This window comes from Pyrgilauda ruficollis, unplaced genomic scaffold, assembly GCF_017590135.1.
Source record: "Pyrgilauda ruficollis isolate IOZ18807 unplaced genomic scaffold, ASM1759013v1 scaffold3, whole genome shotgun sequence".
Taxonomy (NCBI): domain Eukaryota; kingdom Metazoa; phylum Chordata; class Aves; order Passeriformes; family Passeridae; genus Pyrgilauda; species Pyrgilauda ruficollis.
Window position 1 is genome coordinate 16,701,263 of NW_024524377.1, and position 23,980 is coordinate 16,725,242.

The 23,980-nt window shown below is 36.6% G+C and overlaps 1 protein-coding gene across 4 annotated transcripts in view; it reads left to right on the forward strand.

Moving 5' to 3' along the window:
• The window catches only part of B3GALT1 (beta-1,3-galactosyltransferase 1), a 175,521-nt gene that overhangs the window by 16,997 nt on the left and 134,544 nt on the right, over positions 1–23,980 (forward strand). The window contains exons 2-3 of one of the 4 annotated variants that reach the window (XM_041473257.1): positions 1,289–1,413; positions 6,203–6,336. The gene's annotated coding sequence lies outside the window, so the exon portion shown is untranslated. Of the gene's footprint in view, positions 1–1,288; positions 1,414–6,202; positions 6,337–7,649; positions 11,113–23,980 lie in introns of those variants that run through there. The other 3 variants (XR_005955598.1, XR_005955599.1, XR_005955597.1) reach the window with 3 other exon arrangements.

Genomic DNA, 23,980 nt, shown 5'->3' on the forward strand with positions numbered 1-23,980 from the left:
AATTCCAGTTATAATCTGAAGAGTGAAACATGGCATATTTTAATTCAGTCTACCTTTTTTTCTTCCTGAAAGCATCAATGAGCATCCAGAGAATGCAGGGAGATAGTGAAAGTTCTTACTGTACCTTTAATCTACTGTAAGAATCCTTTTCTTATTAATAATACATGTGACAGAATGAGCTTCAATGGACTGATTGGTTCCAGGTGCTCTAACTGTGTACCTCAAATAGTAACAATGAAAGCAGGGGTTTTAGAAATAGGAGAATGTATTTAATATGTACTTTAAAAATAACTTTATATCCATTCATTTTATGGGCACTACTCTAACCACGTATTTTTAGTACGTATTCAGTTTTTGCACTAATCTAGGATTTTGTCAAGGCATCCCTGTTGTGCCTTTGTCAAGCAGAATTTGAATAGAATACCTGAGTAGAAAGTACAACACACTAAGGAAGAAATCTAGTCATACAAAACAAAAAAATTGCACATCATACTGTAACAAGTATATAACCTTTTCCACCATGAAACAAAAAGAAAGCTCAGTGATTTTCCAGTGCACTCACTTAGCACTCAACCCTCATCTGTGGGATCCTCATCTGTGTCACTTCCTGTAATAGTGAATTCAAATAAATTCATTTTCAGTTTTCATTGTTTGCTGTGCTCTCTCTCCTTCTACTTGTTTATTGTTACTGGCTTTTGTGAGCCTCTCATGAGTTTTGGTAAAAAAGCCAATGTGTATTCAGCCTTCTTATCTTTTGAAATAGGGAATAGATTACTGGAAAGAATGGGAAAATTATCAAATATAAATTGACATCGCTGGAAATTCATTCATTCTGAGTTATGTCCTATTATCAGCTGAATTCTGCACAATGCAAATCAAAACACATGGAAATAAAAGTAAAAAAAGAAATTGTTTTCAATTTATCTTTAATAAGTGTTTAATTCATAGTAGAGAAGCAGAACATCTTTCCTTCTTAAGTAGAAACAGAAAGCAATGAGGATCCTGGTACATGAACCTGACACCAGAGGGATGGAGGGTGGGAGTGCCCAGGAGAGTGACAGCTCCAGGAAATATTTAATATTTGTGTGTGTGTGTGTGTGTGTGTGTGTGTGTGTACACATGTACTCTGAAGGAAGGATAGGAACAGGAGAGGGTGGCAAGAGATCATTAAAAGACTGAGGAAAAACAAGTGCCTAGAGAATAGAATTAATAACTCAGCAAGGAGGTTAAGAATGAAACTTGGAGGTATTGGGGTGCATTTCCTAAGCAGACTGCTCACACTTTGCAGGAAAGAGCTGCACAACTGTGATGAGAAGATGGGAGTGAGACCAAGGAGGAAACCTAGAAGTGGGCAGGTAGCCTGTAAGAGCAGGTTACTTTTGGAAAGGACAGAAGTCAAGATTTGCAAGCTGAGTAAGCATTGCCACTTACTCAAATATACACTACAGAAGATCCCAGAGACGTGACATTATGCTTCTAACTTTTCTGTTGTAGCAATAAAATCAATAACTTGAACTTTTTAATTGGCTATTTTACGATCAGCATTTCAACTGAACCAAAGTGATCCCTGCAGGCATGTAAGCAATATTGCTGACTTCCACAATACAAATGTTTTGTACTTGCATATTCTTACTAATCACTTTATATGATCCTAACACTATTCATGGTAGATGTACTGGCTTCTGGATAGTAGCTTTGTTAGCTAGAACAGATGCAAACATTAACACAGTATTCTGTCCTTTTTATGTTTTCTTTCTTTAGCAGGAATATAGTAATATCTGCTAAGGATGGAGCCTGTAGCACATTTTTCAGAGGAATAATTTGAAAGGGCTACTCAGCTCTTTCAGTGGCTTTATTTGCAGCACAACATAAAAACACAATTTATTATTTTGCTGGGCAGAATAAATAACTACAATTCAATAAATCAGAAGCTGAGCTCAGGCTGAGGTAGGACATTGTACTTGTGCGCTGCTGGAGAGAGCAGTGGGGCCCCAAAGCAGCCCCTGTGTGCACCATGGGCCTCTGAGTCACCACCAGCACTGTCTGCCTCGTGCTGTCACTGCTCTGTTACTGCCAGACATGAGCAGGCTCTGTGCTGGTACATTTGTGCCTTTCCCTTCCCATCCCAAGGCTGGACCATTTGCATCAGTGCTGTATGAAACTCATAAGAAATCACTGAAGTGTACAGAACATAAAGACCTCACAACAGTGTATTAAAACAAATGACTATCACTAAACCCTTGTCTGAGATTTTGAAGACATAGAACCCATTTATTTCTCTAGGCATCAGGACTTTAGGAGCTAAATTTATATAATCTGACAATATGCAGCATTTGTAGAGCTGCATCTGGCTTTTCATAGGTATTCTCCAAATAAAAACTATTTTATGTGCTGAGAATCCTGAGATGGAGCTGTTGAGAGTAATTAGGGAAATATAACCTTCCCCAGGAGTGATATGCTTTTGGAAACAGATTTTGAATCCTTTTTGTTATGAAGATAACTTACTGTTTAAAGAGAACTGCAGAGTTACTCATGTTTGCATAATTATACCTTTATCTTGCCAGCTCACTGTGGAAAGCATCATAATGGAAGATGAGAAAACGTTGTAAGGGTGATGGCAATCTTTTTATTCAGACAAATCAGTGGTAGACCTCTGCTAGTGTTTTAAAATATCTGTCAAGATGTATAGAAAAATGCTCTTGTAATTTTAATTTTGTTACAGTCAGTATAATGCTTCTTTCATATTAAAATACAACTGGTACCTTAAGTGAACACTGAGGTCATGAAAGAAGGGACCACAACCATGGCAAACTTGAGTATCCTAGTAGTAGTGTTTTTCTCTATTACTCACTGATTTATCTTTGGTTCAAATGCAACATGCAGGGTTTAGAACTCATTTTCTGAACTTGGAGTTCAGAAGAATTTCCAAAGGCTTCCTGATCACAATGTGGCTTTTTGCAATGAAAGCAGCAAAATTGCGTACTCACTGCAAGGCTACAAAAGACAGAGAGATGGATGACTTTGGATCAGTGATACAGTTTTTTTATGTCATTATTTTAGTGGTAAAGCAGAGGAGGCGGGAAATCACAACACCTCAGTGCCAAATATGACCAAATTATGCAGGCACATTCTAAATGAATTAATTAAAAAACTGGATACATGTCAAAGGAGATTTGAGAAGTTTTTCCTGTAAATATTTTAACAAGTTCACTCCCGACAACAATCCTGAGGTAACCTATTCTCAATCACCAACCTTATTGAGGTCTATTAAAATCATGAAAAGCATTTGACCTGGATGATTGATCAATTAAATTTTTCTCTGTGAAACGGCAGATGACTCACCTAGCAATGCTGACCTTTTTATGAGAGTCTCATGCTGGCATCAGGACAGGCTGGCCAGCAGGGAGAAATCAACAGAAGAAACAAATAACTGGAATGTGATTCACATTTGTGGTGCAAATTGATCACATAATCCACAGATCATAGGAGAAGCTACATCACAGAGCAGACTGCTAAAGAGTGACCAGTCACTCATGAGCTCTTTTTAGATCAGTGTTCTGACAGTGCAACAATCTTGTTGAGTCTCCTAACACCTTAAACCATAATGGAAAGCAATCAAGTCTGACTGAGAACTCAAATTCCCACAGGAAACAGCATACAGTGCCTAATAGATTAAGGTACCCATTCAGTGAAGTAAAGGTCAAGTACCACTGAGAAAAACCTACTGCACACTGTGCTTACATTAGGCTTACATCATAAAGCAAACCCTTTGTCAGAAGTTTACTCTCAAAAAATAACTTAATAGTACTAAGTGTTTAGATATACTAATAATACTAATATATAATACTACTAATAATAGTACTGTTTAGATTATTTTTATCATTTTAGAAATTTTATCATTTATCATTTTAGAAATCAGAGTATTTATCATACTGAACTCACTTGAAGTGAACAGATTTGGTCTAAAGATAGTTATTTAAAGAGAGATAGTATTTTATCTCTGCTAGTAGTATCACTATATGTGAAAAAGCCAAACAGTTCTGTCACCAGGATGATGCTTAAGAAATGGAAAACATCTCTTCTAGCAGGTTCACTACTCATTTTTGACACCTGGCTGGTCCAATATTGAGCACTTAAATTTATGGCATATGACAGTATGAAAAATAAGGCATTGTGTTTGCATACACAGAAACCCTTTTGAATTCTTCACAGCTGACTTGTACAATATTTTCATTTTTTACTAAACGATTTCTTTCAGAAATTTTTCTTATAAATGCTTGATTATACAAGGATAGGATCATTAATTTGTCATGCCTTTAAAAGGTGTATGAAGTCTACCTAAGAAGCCTTTTGGGTGTGTTACAAGGCTATGTTGTTTTAATTTTCCATTGTGTTTGCTGGATAATTTAAACTGCAAATGGGAAGTTGGTTTGCTTGAGTGATGTTTGTAGCAAAGGCTGATAATCTACTGAAGTTTTTTGGCACTGAACCTTAAAAGTCTACTGTTAGCAAGAAAAGACTCTCCCAGGTACTGAAAGAACAGTAGAAATCTGCATTTTTCAAATGGCAGTCAGCAGATGAAACAGGTAATATCCTTCTACAACCCTACATTTATTCTTTTCTCCATATTGCAGTTGCCTTTAAAATGCTGGAAATGTACAAAATTGTTCATACAGCCCCTACTTGAAACAAGCTTCCTTATTTACTACTTCCTTCCTCACACACTATATAAACACACAATTGCAGAAATCCCAAAACTGACTTTTTGTCTGTTCCACAGTCTGTGTCCAGAAGTTTTGTTTTACCAGCTCTAGTGAAAACTAACCTGCACGTGTTTGTCCATAGATTAGCAAACCTTTACCAAAATTAATACTCAAAGATGATGCACGTCCCATTATTTGGAAGTGCAAGAATGTTACGTAATATTACAAAACTGTCTGGCTTTAGTGAAATACCCTGATAATAAGAACTATACAATATTTGCATCTCCATTTAACCTTGATTCTCTTTCTGGTTGCTGGGAACTGAAAAATCAAAGCTAGTTCATTTCTGTATGATTCTGTGTACCTACCTTATGGGACTCACTGCAGGTTTTTGTGGGGGAGAAATTCTGTGTTTCAAGAAGAAATCTCATAGGAATTAAAGTAATTTGAGTAATGGCCAAGATTTTCAAAGAGATCTACAGTTCTCTAATTTCCCCTGCTTGAGAAAGACAGAATTCACGTGCTCCAGAAGTATTAATTAACTAGTCTAATTAAGGTATTATAAAAAATTTACAAATAAATTACTCTCTTTTTTTGTATGAAGCAAATGTTTTATACTCTGTTGTGCCTACTTGTTAAATGACCACACACACTTGCAGTGTAGAAGGATTTTAGTACCTGTGCACAGACTGAAGTGCATGACAGGCAGAAAATCTGCAGTCACCTTGCAGTTTTGGCACTGGCCTCTTTTTGATGCAGTACAGCACATGCAGCAACTCAGGGGCAAGGACTTGCTCCACTGGCAGTTCAGAAAGGGAAGTCCTGAGAAGAGTTACAGGAGACCTTTGGCTCTTTGGAGTTTTAAATGAACAGTCAATTTAGCTGAACCATGCATCGACTCCATTTGGTTGGATTTCTTCTAACAGAAAAGTTTGAAAATTCTTTACAAGGTACAGGAGAGCTGTACTCAATACAGTGTTCTAATGCCTGGACAAAATTTGTAGCAGTAAAGATGGGATTTTTAGATGGTCCACATTTAAGATTATTGGAAATTGTTGTGAAATCCTTCTCCAATCCATTCTGCATTTCATATTACTCTTCAGAATATGAAGGGAGAGAATTAAAAGACAAAAAAAAAGACAAAAAAAGAGACAACTAAATTAGCTGTTTCACAAAGATTACTAAAATGTTGTAATTGCATATAATTATCTGTAACTAGATAGAAAAATATGTGCCATTGGAGATGTAACAAGAAGTTACTTCAGACAGCTGTTCTTTTCTGCCAGAACAGGCTGTGCTCAATTATGTAAAATCAGAATAATACAAAAGCATATTTTTATATTTTAAAGCTATAAATTAGCTCTCACAATTTATTGAGATATTCTACTCGGCTACACAGTACTGATCCTTGTGGGAGAAAGTATTTTGAAGGAACTTATAAGAACTAGATTTATTTTTCTTAATTCCATGCTAATTCTGTCCAATCACATTTCAAGCAGGTGGTGCCCAGGACATTTATTATGGTGGTTCAGTGAAGATCTAGGTGGGGTGCCATGGCTGAGGAAGAAGGCAAAGCATCTGTGCTGAGACAAGGGCTCAGCAGCCTGTCAGCAATTTCTGCACATGTTCCAAGGTAATTTGTAAGAGGGCTCCTGTCTACTTTCATTTCCTTCTCAGCTTTACATAATGTCTCTGACCTAAGGAGACCAATGAAACCTGTAAGTCTGGACTTGACAAGGCTCGTCAGGACAGCCTGCAGGCATTTGGAACCAGTAAAATTCAGTCTACATAAACACTGAGCTCACTTTTGAGGGAAAGTGTGCAAAATCTGGTTTGGTCTATGAAACCCATTGTCTCAATCTTGCTCTATATAAACTGGCAATGAGTTTTTTTTCCAGAGGCTTGGCATATTGATCTTTGGACACTGCACTGTATAGGAAACTGGTATTTTCCTTTTAGAACAAGTTAACAGTGAAATCCTAGTTCATTTATGTGAGTTTTCACACTGATTTCTGTAGCACCTGGACAATTAATAGTATGAACAAATTTTCCAGGCTAGAATAGATACCTGTTAATTACTACTATTAATTAATGCATACACATTTATAAAAATTGAATATGTGTAAATGATATAAACTTTAATTTTTTTTTATACTTGATGGTATTTTCTGAAGAGGAAAGCATGAATAAAGAGATTAAATGTGAATTCAAATTAGTGCACAAGACAAGAAATACATGTTTGCAATTGATGCTAAAATTATCAGGTTATTTTAAAAAACAAGTTGGAATGAAGCCATCAGATCTTTAACGCAGGAAGAATGGAGAAGTGAAAAGATGAAGAACTGAATATGAAATCTAAACTAGGCATATGGAATGCGATAATTTTTTAAAAGCATGTGGGACATATTTTTTCCATAGTGCCCATACAGAGCTTTCAGTTACCTGCAGTCAACCCCCATTTAAAGATCAAACATCTTGTCTCTCAAAATAAACAAACCAAAACATAGGGACTGCAAGTCTATCTTTAAGAAACACAGGTGTGAAGGTGATGTAGTCAAGTATTTTTCATACATAAAACAAATATCAAAACTTTCTAATGCAGGCAAAGAAAAAAATAAAATTTTCATACATGAGCATTCACTAGGAACTTAAATGCTGTATAAGCAAATCACAGAGCATTTCAGAGTTTCACATCAGTCTGATAAAATAAATGCTTCTGGAAAGCCCATGTCAATCTAAAGAAAGAAGAATAGTAGAGAACATTTGTCTAAAGTGCTTCTCAGTAGCACAGAGCCAGTAAGTAGTACAGTATCATTTTCAAAGATAAATCTGTTTTTCAAAGAAAGTCATGAATGTCTGTATTATTAAATTTACTTTTATGGAAACTTTTTGGGAAAAGTTCTTGATGTTTATTGTGCACTAATGATCTCATTTTGGAACTGGCAGGGTTTGCACATTCAAGTTTGCTCAATATTGTACAATGAATAATATTTATAGGGTTTCCAGTAAGGCTAAATAAAAATTTCTGAAGCATTAAAATCAAGTCAAGACTCCATTATCTGTAACAAAACCAGACTGGAAGAAGCTCTCTTTCCCAGACTGAGGAAGAATTTAGCTCCACTGCTGAAGCTTGGTGTGCCACCTGTGTCTGTCTCCCAGGAGTGCTCAACGTGGACACTGCAAACATGTGGAGCCAGTTCAGGAGCTGCAGCTGGGTCTGCCTGACCCAGAGAGACACTTTGGAACCACAAATGTGGCAGCAGGGCGTGCCAGGCAAGCCAAAACTGGCTTCAGTTCAGCTCACTACCACCTAAGTTTTGTCTTGTTTGGCTTGTGCAGAAGCCACATTCTGGAGGACTCCAAAGCTGCTATCACCTTGTTGGACCTGAGCTGGCCTGATCTATATCAATTTTTTTTTTCCTCTGCTCTTGGTATCCATTACAAATGAGACTCACGCAATGCATGGACAATTCTTATTTACAGAGATGTTCAGCAAGTGACTTCAGGGCTATTGTCTAAAGCAAGTCTTCAGTTCCTCTGAAAGGAGGAGTTTACTCACTCATCATTGAAATAAGCTTCAGAATGTGCTAAAAGGAAAAAGCCCCTGCAAAAAAGAAAAAAGTCCTGCTCTACATAAACAGAAAGTGGAATTATGCCAGGAAGCAACACCTGAGAATAACCACTGGGAAACTGTTGCAAATCTGAATAGCTGGAATCTTGTCTCAAAAATGTTTAACTCCTTTGTGCCAACCTGTTAGTCTTAGGTGACACGCTGAATGTGAAATAGAAGACCTTACAAAAAGTAAACATATAGATAGCACTAAAAATTCATTAAGTCAACTTAATTCTATTATTGGTATTTTCTGGCATCACAAGGCACACACAGATACTATTCCCTGTCTTCAGGGACAAAAACTTGTACTTAGTGACATCCTTGTTAGATTAATGTAAATTGGCTACATCACTGTCTAGAGGCTAGACTAGCATTGTTGTTACCTAAGAATAAATTTCTTAAATACACAGATTCTAATTTTGCTGTACTTAACATTATGTAGCCATGTGCCTTGATTTCTGCTATTTCTGATTATCAGTCAGAAACTCAGACTGCCTTTACAAAGCAGTTCCAGTTCTCCTGATGCAAATAGTATCTTTTGCAACCAACATCATTATTTCATTATGTTGGATTTTTTCTTCTAACCTTTATACTCTATATAGGTGACCATCTGTTAGAGCAGCTGCATATTTTGTGTGAAGTAGACAGGCCATTGGTTTTTTTGTGTTTAGGAGCAAGCAGAGGTGAGAATTTCATGTCCTGGCTGAGCAAGGACCTTAGGTGAGCTTGGAGCCAGGGAGGAGCCCCTACTCCTGAACCATCGCTAGTGCTCCCTGCAGCCCTAGGGTGCTTTTTGTTATTAGAAGTAATCATAAGCAATAATAAAATATTTACAAATTCATAATTTAAACAGGGATGTTAAACACAACAGGCATGCCAGAGTGCTTCCAGTTTTGGAAGTACTAAGATGAATCAAATATGACGTTTGATTCTGCAGTCTTTATTGAATGCAGACTACAGATGTTTTTCCTTAAAAGTTACCAAAGGATTTGTCATGAGTCTCATACAAGAGTAAATGCATGGAATTATCTGGAAAAATAAAAGAATTCAATGGCTGATGCCAATATGCAGCTTTCTGGGAAAAGCACAGGTTTAACATAATAGTAAAATACACATACTGTAGGAATGCTTAACCTGTGGGAGAATAAATTGATGCAAAGCCTGCTGGGAAGGTAGCAGTTCTACCACTGACTCAGAATGTACTGGATATATTTTCCACCACGTGCCCATAAGGGAGACAAAAACTAATATATTCCTTGTGCAAATAGGGTGATTGGAAGTGAATTGATTGCTTTTTCTTCATTATATAAAATCATGACTTTTTTGAGAAGATAGCAGTTTGAGGTTTGATGTACAATTTAAATCTACTTTTTGCTGTCAAGGATAGCTTGTGATATAGTTGGAAGGGTTTCCTTGCTTGAAATTACACAAAATTAAAATCAACAAGCCACAAAACCTTCTCCTCTCCCTGCCCTTATTTTGACTTGAAATGTGCGACTAGCAGACCTCACCAGCAGTTAACAGCCTTAATGACTTTTCTCAATGGCCTTGATCAAGGAGACAGTTACAGCTTTTTATGCCAACCATAAATATGGAGAATGAGCTATCCTTGTGCAGAAGTCTGTCTCATCCCTTTTTTACAGATAAACAATGTGTATACATTAAAAATCACATATTTTCAAAGATATATACATAAATATACACAATTATATACATTTGTATATTATATATTACTAATAGTAGTTAATTTCTAAGCATTTCAGGAACCCAACTGGACTCTACAACACCTCATGATATGCCAACCTGCTTTTAATAGTAGAAAAACATGTAGGCTTCAATTTGTATACAAATTAAGAGGACTTAGTTGCATCTGGGAGTGTTCAAGTGACTGCTGTAAGAGCTGTTTGGCTGTGTGTCAAACAAAAACCATGCAGCAAGGGGACAAATTCTGCTTCAGGCACTATGGGCATATTCAATGCCAGGTCTGGACTTCCTTGTTAGCTGCTTTTTGTTCATGGAAACTATCCATTCACATGAATAATTGGTTTTCATAGATCATCAGAAGAAAGCCTCCTTTTGTTTTAGCTGCTTTTTCAAATTGTTTCAATTTAGTTCATGACTCCACACAGGCTTATTTCATCTGCAGGATGACAAAAGCTTCCTTGATCACATGAATGTAGTTTTCTGTTAATGAGAACTCTTGAGATTTCTAACATGAGCAGCAAATTTACAAAAAATAGTTTATTCTTTTTAAGATTAATTTCATGGAATGCTACTAAATTAGGTCAGGCATAAAACGTGCAGGCTCATACCTCTAGAAAGAACATAACTGCTACCATTCACTAATAAGAATGTATTCTAATAGCATTGAGGTTAAATCTCCAGGCACCCCTGTTTGCCTCTATTTATAACTACTAAAGTGTAGGTGAAATACTGACCATATGTCTCAGATAAAATGAAGAGGGGATCCTATGACCAAAGTATGCTGAATGTGATTTAAGGAAAAAATTTCACTGTGCATTTTATAGAGCTATTAAAGAAATATAAAATAATCAATAATGAGATTTATGGTGCTTCTTAATATTATTGGGTTTTTTTTAGTGTATAGAGTAGGTTATACTAGACACAATATATCTTCTAGTTTAATTACTGAAAATGGCCTTTTTCTGCTTTTGAATAGTCAATGCTCCAAAAAAAAGAGGGGAAAAGATAGTTTTTCAAAATGTTATTTTCCTATCACTGTTTTAATTTTCCGTTAGAGTCCTGAGAAATTTATATGGTGTATCTAGTCATACGTTTTTACTATTGCACATACCTTGCAAAAATTGTTCAATAAAGGTATTTTTTCATAAAAGAAATAACAGAAGTTCATTGTTATTTGTCCAGTCTGCTATGAAGATTTCAGTGCAAATGAGCTGTATATAGCAGGTTTGTTACCATAATAACTTTTCATATTAAAGAAAAAAATTATGCCTAAAAACCCCCCAACCCTCATTTGTAATATGTAACTGGTGTTAGACTGGTTTTTCTCTGGTAAGATTATATTTAAAATAGGGATTACAAAATTTCATTGAGTCGCTGGCATTTTCTTTGCCATCCACAGGGGTGTTTCCTCTGTCTTCAAGTGTAAAAAAGTGTGATTTTAATTAGTATTTCATTAGTATTAATAGTTTGTTCTCTATAAGATAATTGCAGGATAGCTTTTAGGATGACTGATAAGAATTCAGATGTAAAACTGGTGCCATCAGAGCAGAGATGGTTTTGGCTTTGCTGGAGTTTGAGCTATCAAATTCCTCCATGGAGAGGTAGACACTACTAGAAAATCAAGATTATTCTGCTGCAAAAAAAGTTATTTCCCATAATTTAAAAAGCAAAGAGAAATGCCCTCCTTAGGTAGTTGTTTTTCATATAATTTTTTAACTCTACGATTCATTTAGACTGTTATTTCAGGATGCAGAAAGCTGAGTGATGGAGAAAGCCATATGAAAGAAAATAAGTAACAAAAGGGAAAGGGAGTGCAGAACAAATCACTAAACTTACTAAGAAAAAATGCTGAATTCCCTTATGCAGGTAACTCCTCTCAAAATAAGCTCTCTTCAACTTGATTTTGTGGTGCTGCAGTACTGGGCTAGACAAGACTACAGACCACCAGGAAACCCAGTGGCAGCTCTTGAAGATCACTGAGTTACAGTGTCCTACTAGGAATATTTGGAGAATACGTGTCCAATCTTTAATGGTTAAAATCCTCTGTATCAACTCCAAATTTCTCAGAGCGAAGGCTGCAGCATCATTCAAGCCTAATAAGTGGTACTGGATTTTGTAAAATTCAATTTCAAACCCTGAAAGTTTAGTGCTGCATATTCAGGTTGCTGTTCTTTAGGTCTGTCCTTGTGCTCATCAAACACAGAATATTCCAGCAGGCATTGATACAAAACAGGAAATCTCTTACTACAGCTTTCATCTCATTAACAGTTTTCCCAGTTGGCAGTATAGGGATAAAAGCTCTTATAAATGGATTGCAGGGGAGATAGAAATACAAGGAGAAGACTGTTATACGGATTAATGAAGAATTGATGAAATTAGTCAATTTTAAAATAGCTGGCAAGCTGAATAAACTTATTTAGGTAAATATGCTCTCAAGAGATCGGAGGATCAGAATACAATGCAGAACTTGTAAAATAGCTATTTAAATCATATAAATAAGGAAATGCTTGAGGAATTTTAATATTCAATATATTGCCAACATTTGTGCTCCTTTTAAGATGCTAAAATAAATCATTAATGGAGTTCCTGAACATCCTGGAATCAGTTTTGTAGAAGTATGAACACAGTTCTGTGAAATATCTGAAAAATGGGGACAAAGAGAAAATGAAAGGAGCACCAATCTTTCTTCTAAATCCTAAACCTGAACAATGTAGTGCTCCCTGCCTTTGTCCATACGTTTGCACCAGCTGGTGGTATTATTCAGATTTGTGCTATGATTCATACACACAAAAAACTGTGTGTGACAGAGATTGTTACTTCTCTTGTAGTTTCCTGCTAGGAGACTTGAGGCAAGATGGCATATGTAATCAGTTAACAGCCTTTTGTCAGGGACATCAACTGAACAAATTGATGACTTTTTCTGTGCTGAATGAAACAGTGTTATTTCCACAAGTGTCTCATACATAGACAAAGGCAGAAAGTGCTGGCAAGTATTTGGAGCTCTGAAAATGTGATTTACAAGAAAGCTACCTAGAGTGCTTTGTTGGGAAGTTCTTTATATCTTTGTTCCTCAGTCATCTGTGTTAGTTATTCATTATATTCTAGTATTCTTCTATAGTTCTAGTATTCTATAGTTCTATATTCTTCTTTACTAGTTATCATCTCCTAAGGGTCCAGTAGAAGTGTAGACTTCATATCAGTAGGCAAGAATATTTCCTATTTTGGCCCTTTCATTTTTTTTCACTCTTCTTTTTCTTTGTTTTCATCCTTCAATATCTTACCAGAAAATGCTTTAGAGCTTTTCAGGTCAACAACAGAAAAATAATATTCCTTATTTGAATAGTTTTTGCTGAGAGATGGGTAAGTGATACTTACACCACAAAAAGATCAGAAGTGTTCTACGTGCTATTCTATAATTACTAAAGCAGAGCTGAAGTTCTGTGAAGTTCTGAAGCTGTAACAGGGTCCTGCACTGGACAGAAATAACGCCATGCACGAGGCTGGGGGCTGACCTGCTGGAAAGCAGCTCTGAGGAGAAGGACAACCAGCTGTCCATGAGCCAGCAGGGCCCTTGTGGCCCAGAGGTCAGTGGTGTCCCGGGGTGTGTTAGGAAGAGCATTGCCAGCAGTTCAAGAGAGCTGACCCTGCCCCTCTCCTCTGCCCTGGTGAGCACATCTGAAGTGCTGTGTCCTGATCCGGGCTCCTCAGGACCAGAGGGACATGGAGGTCCTGGAGCAGGTCCAGCAAAGGTGGGCAGGGGTCTGGGGCACCTCACTCAAGGAAAGGCTGAGGGAGCTGGGCCTGTTCAGCCTGAGCAAGGCTGAGGGGAGCCTCAGCACTGTTGGTAAGTGTCTGAAGGGAGGCTGGCAGGAGGATGGATCCAAGCCCTGCCTGGCACTTCCCATCGCTAAGACAAGAGGCAGTGGGCAAACCTGATGCACAAGAAGTTCCACCTGAACACAAGGAAGAACTTCACTGTGAGGGTGACTGTGCCCTGGAACAGGATGCCCAGAGAGATCGTGGAATCTCCTTCTCTGGAGATATTCAAAAGCTGTCTGGACACAATCCTAGTAGTGTGCTCTGGGGCACCCTGCTTGAGCAGGCAGGTTGGACTAGATGACCTTCAGAGGTCCCTTCCAACTTTAACACCCAACACACCACCCAAGCCCCACCAAAAATTAGGATATTTTTAAGAACTAAAAAATAATAATTGATGTGACTGAATATTCATAGATATTCTGTTACATGCAAATTAAGTAAATATAAATTAATCCTTGAGGTAATGTTACCAATATGGCTCTGTTTTCTAGTTTCTTTGTGAGAAGATGAATTTGCAAGGAAAAGAGCAATATGATGTCAAGCTGTGGAAAATGAAATAAAAACCCTGAGAGAACAAGTGCACATCCTCACATCCTGATAAGAAGGAAAGATTTTCATATTTTTGTTGGCATCTCTTTAAAAATTTCACAGTTGCCTGAAAATGAGGTTGTTAATGAATTCAAAATATGATGGTGACAATAATGCTATCTTAAATCAACACACCAACAGTTTAGAGTAGTAAATTAGGAGCTCAGGTGCCTTGGAATTATTTGATTACTTAAGTCAGAAAGAAGCAACATAATGTAGATCCTTTGACTCCTTAGAAACCTCGTTACATGGACAACTTCATCATCATTTTGAAGAGAAAAATATGATTTTTTTTCATACATCCCTTAACACAAGATATGAATGAATAGAAAGATTATGTAGGTACACAGTTTTCATGGTTTGTTTCTCAAGATCCTTTTTTCTTTTGTTTAGTTTCTTATTTTGACACTAATATTGACTTAATATTCTGTATAAATACAGTATTCTGTATTCCTTAGTTATTTCACAGATAACATGTGTGAAAATCCCAGATCACTTGTGGATGACCCAAAGGACACAAATTTAATATTCCACATATTTTCAGACCAAAGCCTGAGCAGGTTTAGAGTGAAATCAAATGTAGCACTTTTTGTGAACTGCATGAGAAGTAAGAAGGGGAGTGTAAAACCTCTTGCTTTCTTTAGTATCTCATTTTTGTGACATATTTCTCCCTTTATAATGAGCATTTACATTTTGAGAAGCCAGAATTCAAGTCACTGTCTATAAACACACACTGGTAGGGAGGTGTGAGCTGCTCTGACATAATTTTGATCCTATTTGAATGACAGTGGTTGAAAGTTCACTGCTACTGTTTTGAATCCTTTAAGGTAAACTGAAGCCAAAGAGAAGGCAGACAAAAAAGTTCAAAGCGGGGGGAAGTGTGAAGGAAAATGAGGGGATTCAACAGACAATTCTCAAATAAAGCATTGAAAATAGGAAGAGTCAAGAAAAAAAAATGGGGATGTAACAAACTGGTAATGATGACACTCCCAGTTCTCAATGAAATGGGGATACTAACTGTATAGGTTATCATTCCATTCCTATCTGTTCATCTAGGTCACCTCCTGTGCTGGTCTACCTTTCCTGTACTCAGTAGGATTGAGAAATTTTTGCCTCCTGGGGAAGTAGCAAAGTTTTCTATTAAAGACAATGTTTAAATAGTGTATTTTATAAAAATATACTATATAAATGTATGTATAGATACAGATATCTGTGTAAGTATATAGAAGCACAGAAACATGTAGGTTGGAAAAGATGTTTAATGTCATAGATTCCAGCCTAACACTGTCATATTTACCACAAACCATGTCGTCCCCAGGTGCCACATCTACATGTCTTTTAAAAATCTCCAAGGATGGTGACTCAACCCCCTTTCCTGGGCAGCCTGTTTCACTGCTTGATAATCAATCTTTCAATTTAATTTCAATTTTCAATCTTTCCATTTTTAATTTCAATCTTTCTTCCCCAATTTATCCCAATATCCAACCTTAACCTCCCCTGGTGCAACTTGAAGCCATTTCCTCTTGTCCAAGCTTGCTGCTTGGGAGAAGAGCCTGACCCTCACCTTGCTACAACATCCTCTCATACAGCTATAGAGAGCAGTAAGGTCTCTCCTGAGCCTCCTCTCCTCCAGGCTAAACAGCCTCAGCTCCCTCAGCCACTTCTTGTAAGACTTGCATATATATGTAAAATATAATTTTTGCATATATATATAAGTATAATTTTTATATGTACAAATATATTTAAAGAACATTTTATTAACTTGTGCCTTTTTTTAATGCTGAGCTGTTGCCTGAGACTACTGCCCATTTCAGGGTCTGTGTTTTAAAACAATGTCTAGGCAACAAATCAGAGGTAGCAACTTCTGTGTATGCATGCTGGCAGCTTTAGGGCTTTTTACAAGCTTGGAAGAGGCCATGATTCTGCAAACCAAGAAATAACATCAATTCAAAAGAATTAGGCTATTACATGTTGTTTTATTTCACAAAAAAAGTGGACCCCTGTGGTGGGCAAATCACTTTGCTACATGCATTTCCAAGACAGTATGTGTCTCTGAGAGTGGCTACTGTAGGTAAGCCAGCTCCTGGTCATCAGAATTCTTTCTTCAGGTAAACTGACAGGCAATTGGGAAAACCTCTTACACTCTATGTCCTTGTTTGGCAGTAAGTGGAACAATTCTGTTTACCATAGATTTTATGGCTCTGCCTAATGATCAGGAAAAGTGAGTTCTTGAACATCTGTAAGTCAGGCTGAGAGGAGAGGACAGGTTTTTCCAAAGAACTGATCTCACTCTTTTTTTGGATGTGCACTCAACTGTTTTAATCTACACTAGAATCTAATTGGCTAACTGGGAAAAATAAAAAGAAACTCCCATCATGTCTCAAAGGATATGAGTCCAAAGAGTCGTAATGCTCAATGGAGTGGCAAGCAAATGTCAGGGCATTATGGTGATTACAGACTTTCCATGTTTCCAAGGAAAGTGGATTTCTTTGCTTGACTGGAGAGATAAGAACTCTCAAGCTGAAAAAGGAGGTCTCAGTAGACACTAAGTTGAGAATTTCAGCTCTATGTCATTTGAATTGATTGAAACATTGTCTTATTTTAGCTTGGTTTAAGTATGCTATTAACCTACGGTGCCCCCAGAAGAAAGCAGTATTGTACTTCAAAGAATTCTGATGGGTTTCATGTTGAAATCAGCTGACTTACTGTTCAAGTGGGAGACAATAATGCTGGTTGTGCTCATGTTTCCTGTGAAGTATGTGAACTGATCCATCACTCAACTATTCTCTTAAATTATTTTACATGTTAAGAACAGCATTTTAATTACATTCCTCATTTACCTAGTTGAGTTAATCACATATTAAAATATTACTATGAGTGATACTGCAACACTATGACAGCATTTATCATCAAATAGCACTCCATTATAAGCAAGATTTCATTTTCATACTACTCCTGTGTCTCACAGTAAGCAACAAAAATACTAAAGAATTAGTAACAAGAGAAGGTATTGATTCGAGTTCCACAAAGGGGGGAGAAGTGTGAAGGAAAATGAGGGGATTCAACAGACAATTCTCAAATAAAGCATTGCAAATAAGAAGAGTCAAGAAAAAAAATGGGGATATAACAAGCTGGTAATGATGACACTCCCAGTTCTCAATGAAATGGGGATACTAACTGTATAGGTTATCATTCCATTCCTATCTGTTCATGTTCATCTAGGTCATATTTTCTAGAAGTAGTTCATGATAAACTGCTGCTTAGGAAACTAACATGCCATTTAAATATAACTGATTACTGTAATCCTTTATATTAACCCAGTGACTACATGTTTTGCAATAAACATAATATTTAAATGTAGTGAGAATGCTAAAAAAAAAATCTTTGCCAGTAAAATAAGAACTCGTGCTCAGAATTCATAGAGGGTTTTTTTAGTGAGGTGGTAATTTTCTGGTAATATCTACATTTTATAGTATCTGTATTTCAGAGTGTCCTGATACATCTTAATTTTCCAGGTAATTATACCTAATTTTATTCAGCACAGTCTTCTTTGCCTGTGAACTGACAAACAAATAAACAGCATTGTAGAAAGCCTGCAGCCCCAAGATTCACCTGGCAGAAATAATACTGGCAGCTTTACTACCAATCTACTTTCCACATCTTTTATCCAAAAAATAGACTGCAATGTATTTCCCATTTGGAAAAACTCCATGGTGCTGGCAATAAAACAAGACCAAGTTTGCAAACATTTACCTATTAAACTGTCTTTATAACTACATGCCTTCCTCTGCTTCTTTTTACTAGCAATTACTGTACTTTTACCTCTCAAGAGAAATTATTCAAAGTCTTTATTTTTACATCCTGAGTCTTGCTTTAATCATTGGCCCAGTCTCAATTCCAAAGCCAGATGTTTATGTTCTTTTAAAATATCAAAGTTGGGTGGATTTTCATGTTTAGAGATGCTTCACAGGAGACACCAAAAATGGTAGGTACCAAATCAGGCTACAATTTCCTGTCAGGGTCAGTGCATGTAAACTGTGTGTCAGGATTAATCAAGTACCAGAGTAATCCTCAGTTATGCATTGCTTGAATATGCAGCACCAAGGCAGTTTGATGCAGAGTGTCTTTTTGATGCCAGAGGAGGCTCCTGGAGAGCAGGTGAGAGCAGGCAGGCGCTCCGGATGGCGCTGAAGTGCACACATCACTGCCCCAGCATTAGAGAGGGGCTGGATTCACCTGTGTCCCTGCCAGGCTGACATCTAAAATGTTTCTATGCCCTACTGTCCACTAATAAATTCCTTAATGCTTGAGTATTTTGCAGAAGGAAGCTGTGAATACTAAATATCCTAAAGCTTGGGGGATTCAACCAATCTCTACTTCTGGCTTCAGCTGATATTTTGTTGTTAATGCCAAGTCCACCAGCTTCCAGAGGTCTGTTTCAGAGTACTGACACTGTCATGCCCTGGTAAGAATCTGATATGAGGCAGGGAGCTAAATCCCAAATTTGGACCTATTTTTTCTAACTCCTTAGAAAAGGAGTGGTGTGGTCATCGGATTAATTGATAGGAAGCTTCTCAGCTGTTTTTTGAGAGGGTATAATATCTGTATTAGACCCAGCTCAGGGGTGAATACTCAGCTGTCTTAGTCCTCAGTGGAAATAGGCACTTTTCCTCAGCCTAGAATGAAGTATCAGTGTGCCTCAGACAGGATGGATTGAAGTCTCCATTTCCCTCCTGGAAATGCAGGAGGCTACCACATCCAACCTGCAGAACAGTTACCGTAGCAGTCATTTTTAAGCATCTTACAATCGCTGTGGATACCACAGAAAAAATTTTGTACCTATTTCAGGACTGTGATTTCCACTAGGGATAAGGGGAAAAAATAAATATATGCTCCCTGAAACTTAGTCTGCGTTTTTGTAATACCAAAGCAAGACTACATTTCATTTCCCTGTATTTTTCAAAAGGTATTTTTCTTGCCAGATTTTCTTCTTGTCTGTCCCTCAACTCTAATATCCACTATGTGAAATTGTTGAACACAAAACAAGAAATATTTCTTGTAGAAATTTAATAGACAATAGTCTGTGAATATAGTAATGTCCTCAAAATATAGCTTTTACTCCTTTTTTCTACTAAGATACAGCTATACCATCCAGTATTACATGCAACTAAAGTATATAGACATTGATTTATCTGTTTTATATTACCCTGTTTGATGATGATGAAGAAGAGCTAAAGTAAAAAAAAAAAGGTTTAGGAAAAGTAATCTGAAAACTACTCAGTGGTTCAAGGTAGGAAAGTGTTCTGTGACTTTATGATATTACCAGGGCAGAAAATATCAAGAATTGGAAACTAACATTTATTTTAGTGAACATCTACTTAAGGCCTGACTGGTCAGCATGCAGGTATTTGAATTATCAGGGTGAAAAATAGTACATGTGAAAAGAGCCATCCTAATTGTACAGAGTGTGGTAATGCAGGATTCGCTCAGACACAGGAGAGACATCGTGGAGCAGCCTGCAAGGTCTGTCTCTTGTGAGAGGCAGGTATGGTGGAAGATGTAGCTGAGGTCCGTATCTGGACAGTACAGCCTCACTTGGCACTCAAGGCTGCAACAAGAAATCTCTGATGGCACAACACTGCAGTGAGGATAGGGTGCCTCACACATTATGAATTTCAGCTGGATCACAGTGTAAATTCTCCATGAGCAGGAAATTTGAAAGGTAAAGACATTACAAGTGCAGCTTGTGTCTCAACTATGACAGAAGTTCTGTTTAGAACTATAAATCTACCTGGATTTGCTTCTGAATATTATCTAGGTGACAAAGGAGATGAATGAATAGCAGCACGATGGTACACCCTCATCTCAGAATTTCCTGTTGATGGTTTCTGGGTCTGGGAATGCTTTCCTCTAATGTGAACAGCAGGCCTGTGCATACTGCTGGTACACTACAGACAAATGGAACCAAGAGGGAAAATACAGGGTGTTGTTAACACCTACAGCTTATACTACTTGTCAAACGCAATAGGAATTTAAATTATTTTCTAACTAATAAATGTATACTGACTCCATTAGGAGAATGTATAGGTCTTGGGACCTAGAGAAAGAATATACATATTGTAATGACAGCATAATGAATGTAAAGTCATAACCTTTTGAGACTCGTTATATATAAATGAGATTGCAGTGTAGTTGAGAATACAATATGTAGTTTTGACCTTTCTTTGAAATACAGAAATGGTGCTTAGCTGTGAAATTCATTATGGTCTCCAGTATGACATAGCTATTCATTTTTAAAGTGATTAATTTTGGTTAGTATTGACTAAAGACTTCATAGGACTAAATATAGAGATACCATGGGCAAGAGCACTATATAAGCAGGTATAGTCTCCCTAACTAAGCACTTACAGGTAGCCATTTTGTCAAATTTTCCATACATAAAATATCAATCAAGTAGAAAACAAAAATGAAATTAACTCTCTAATTGCATAGATTGAACATGTTTTTAGTCTTTTTAATGAAACATTCCTTGTTAGAAACACAGATATGATTAAAGAACTATAATCCTGAAGAAAAATGGACAAATGGAATATGCAGGCATCCTCAGTTTATGAAAACTTATAAACAAAATGGCACATATGGCTTTCTCTAATAAATTGTTTCTCGTAAACTTTGAAAGGGAGAAACGTCTGGGTTTGCAAAAACTGGGGTCATCATTGGGAGTTACAGTCTAAACTGCAGAGGCTGGAAATTATAGGGAATGAAACAGATTTTAATACTATAAATTAGGCATGGATTTTAGATCATTTAGTGAAAACCATGCTGTGGCTATTTTATGCCTACAGTGTGAATAAATGAAGAAAAATAGTCTTTAAAGGGACCTGTATCATCACAAAGACTGAAAATCACCACAAAATGATACACAATGAGAACATGTTATGGTAAGTCATTCTCTGGGCAGCAGGACTAAATCAAATTGGATGCACCTCCACTGAGAAGGCACAGAGCACATTCTCATGTTTGTGTGTTACTTGCTCTTGAATTTTCTGATCAGTGTGGGACTGGTCTTCTGTACTGAGCTGTAAATCCCAAAGGGTTCATGTGCATGTTGAACGGACTGGATCACCAACATGATGACTTCCTATGGCTAATAATATCTGTAGTTCCATAGCACTTTTACCTTTACTAACTGCATTTACTGTTTGATATTGAACCCTCACAAAAGCAAGTCCTGAGAGCTTTTCTGTAACAAACAGAAAACGGCAAGAAAAAAAAATTGTTCACTGGCCATTCCAGTAGGATGCTTTAAAATGATAAAGTTAAAATTATTTGCATTTTTCTGGATGCTCTTTTTAGTGAAGTTAGATATGCAAAATATAATACATTAATAATCTAGCTTAGAGTTGGTTATAGACAGAATTTAAGAACAACAGATAATGTGTTTTTAATACAAAACTCAGGTGTAGCTCAGTGCTTAGAAAAATAATAGAAACTATTATCTCTGTAAAGTTATTACTTCATTTACACTAGGTCCCTTGGCACATCTAGAATCCAAACAGATGTCTTGAATTAATTGAGTAGACAGGAGTGATAAACTTCCAAAGCTCTGCTGACCTTGTAGTAGCTATCACAAATTGCAGTACCTGAAGATCTTATTCTTTTGCTTTTATGGTTAATTTTATCTTTGGCTAAAGGTCAAAATCAGTCCATTCAATAAGCAATTTAAAATTAAAAGCTCTAAGAACAGTTCAGTGAAGTTCTGTCATTCTGCTACATAAAGTGATTAAATGTATGTAATTATATTATTAAATTTTGTAATCACTGGTTTTCATGTGTTAAAGGAGTCTGAAAATACCCCATGCCATTGTCAGAATACTGTGTTTAAGTATATTTTTTTACTGATGCTGGTAGGTTTTGGACTGTGTTTGATTTTAAGCAGATTATTTTTCATGGATTTTACCTCAGAAAGTTTTAACTGTGATGTAATATGGTATTTGTTCTGAAACAGAAAGACAATTTTTTAAAAATAGAAGTGTTAATCTTTTCATGCATGTTGAACTCAGGTTTCTGAGTACTTTCAACAAAATAATCTACCCTACAGGGTTATTTATATTATACTGGGTTTATGTCATATAACTTTCTAAATACTACTTTTACAAGGTATGGCTATAATAGTATCAGCTCAAATTATATTTTAAACATAAATATACTCATAATGCTTTACACTAGGAAAGCTAAAATAACATTTTTAAAATGTTTTTTTAAAATAACATTTATAAAAAAGCAAATTTTGTGCAGTAAGGAGAGCTTTTAAAGAATAATAAGGAAATGTTGGTAATGTACTCTCAGTACTATTGTCAGTAATGCTCAATGTAAAAAATTATGAAAGCAAAACCTAATCTCTGAATGGACAGAACAGAAAAAAAAATCTGACAGATTTGTTTATATATACCTTTTCACAAGTCAGGAACAGGAATCAGAAATTACAGTTCAAAATTAATGTAATAAAATTTGATTTAAATTACCCAGATTTGTTAGAGGATTTTGTAGAAACATTCCTTGAGTTTGAACTCACATTTATTTCATGAGCAAACACCTACAGTTTTTACATCAGCCCAGGTTTTTCAGGGAGAGCTTAGTCTGTGTGCAAGCAACAACATGTGCAGAGACCCCAACACCACAACTAGGTTGTAAGGTACAAGGCAACCTGGAGAGAGAAGATCAGGAGACTTCATGGCTTGGCAGCACTGTTACATATTCTGCCTTGTGGAGATTGTTGAATGAACTGAATTTAGTCCTTATTTAATATGGAATGTAATTTCCTGGGAAGTCAAACTGGAAGGAAAGCTCCACAAATCTGGACAATGGAAATTATTTATACTAGAAGAAAAGGTGAACTAGAAAAACAACTCCAGGAGCAGGGAAGCAGAGCATAGAAGAAAGGGTTGAGCTGTTTTATTAAAATATAGTGATCAAAGATCACAAGTAATGCTTAACATTTTCTAAAATCAAATTAACAGCTTCCTAAAACTAGAGACTTGGAGACAGTGAATGTCTCCAGTGATCCTTTATTAATACAACTGCCTAAAAAATGAAATTTAATACATGCAAGAAGAAATAAATCCTGTGTTCCCCTTTGTGAGCTTCATTTTGTGAAAAGTTATTTTCAAATCTTATGCCTAAGAGAAGGAATTACAACTCCTGCTGTACACATGCAATTGCTTCAAGTCCAAAGTGCCTGAATCTCCAGATTTTCTCTGTGGAATCCATTTAATCAATTGCTCAGATACAACAGACTATTGCAAGCTCATACATGTTTAATGATATAATATAAACTTCAGGACAAGTTCACGAGGTGACAGTGGTCCAGTCTCAAAATAAATTGAGTTTCAGCTTTCTGTGTCTTTTCACTTGGCCTAAATCCCTTGAAGTGCTGGGATGTTGCAGAGAAGCACAACAGTGTACTTAGTAGGAGGGCTGAAGACACTGCATTTGAGGCATCTGCAGCTTTCTCTAGCCCAAAGACTAGGAAGAAAACTTGCTGTTCCCTATG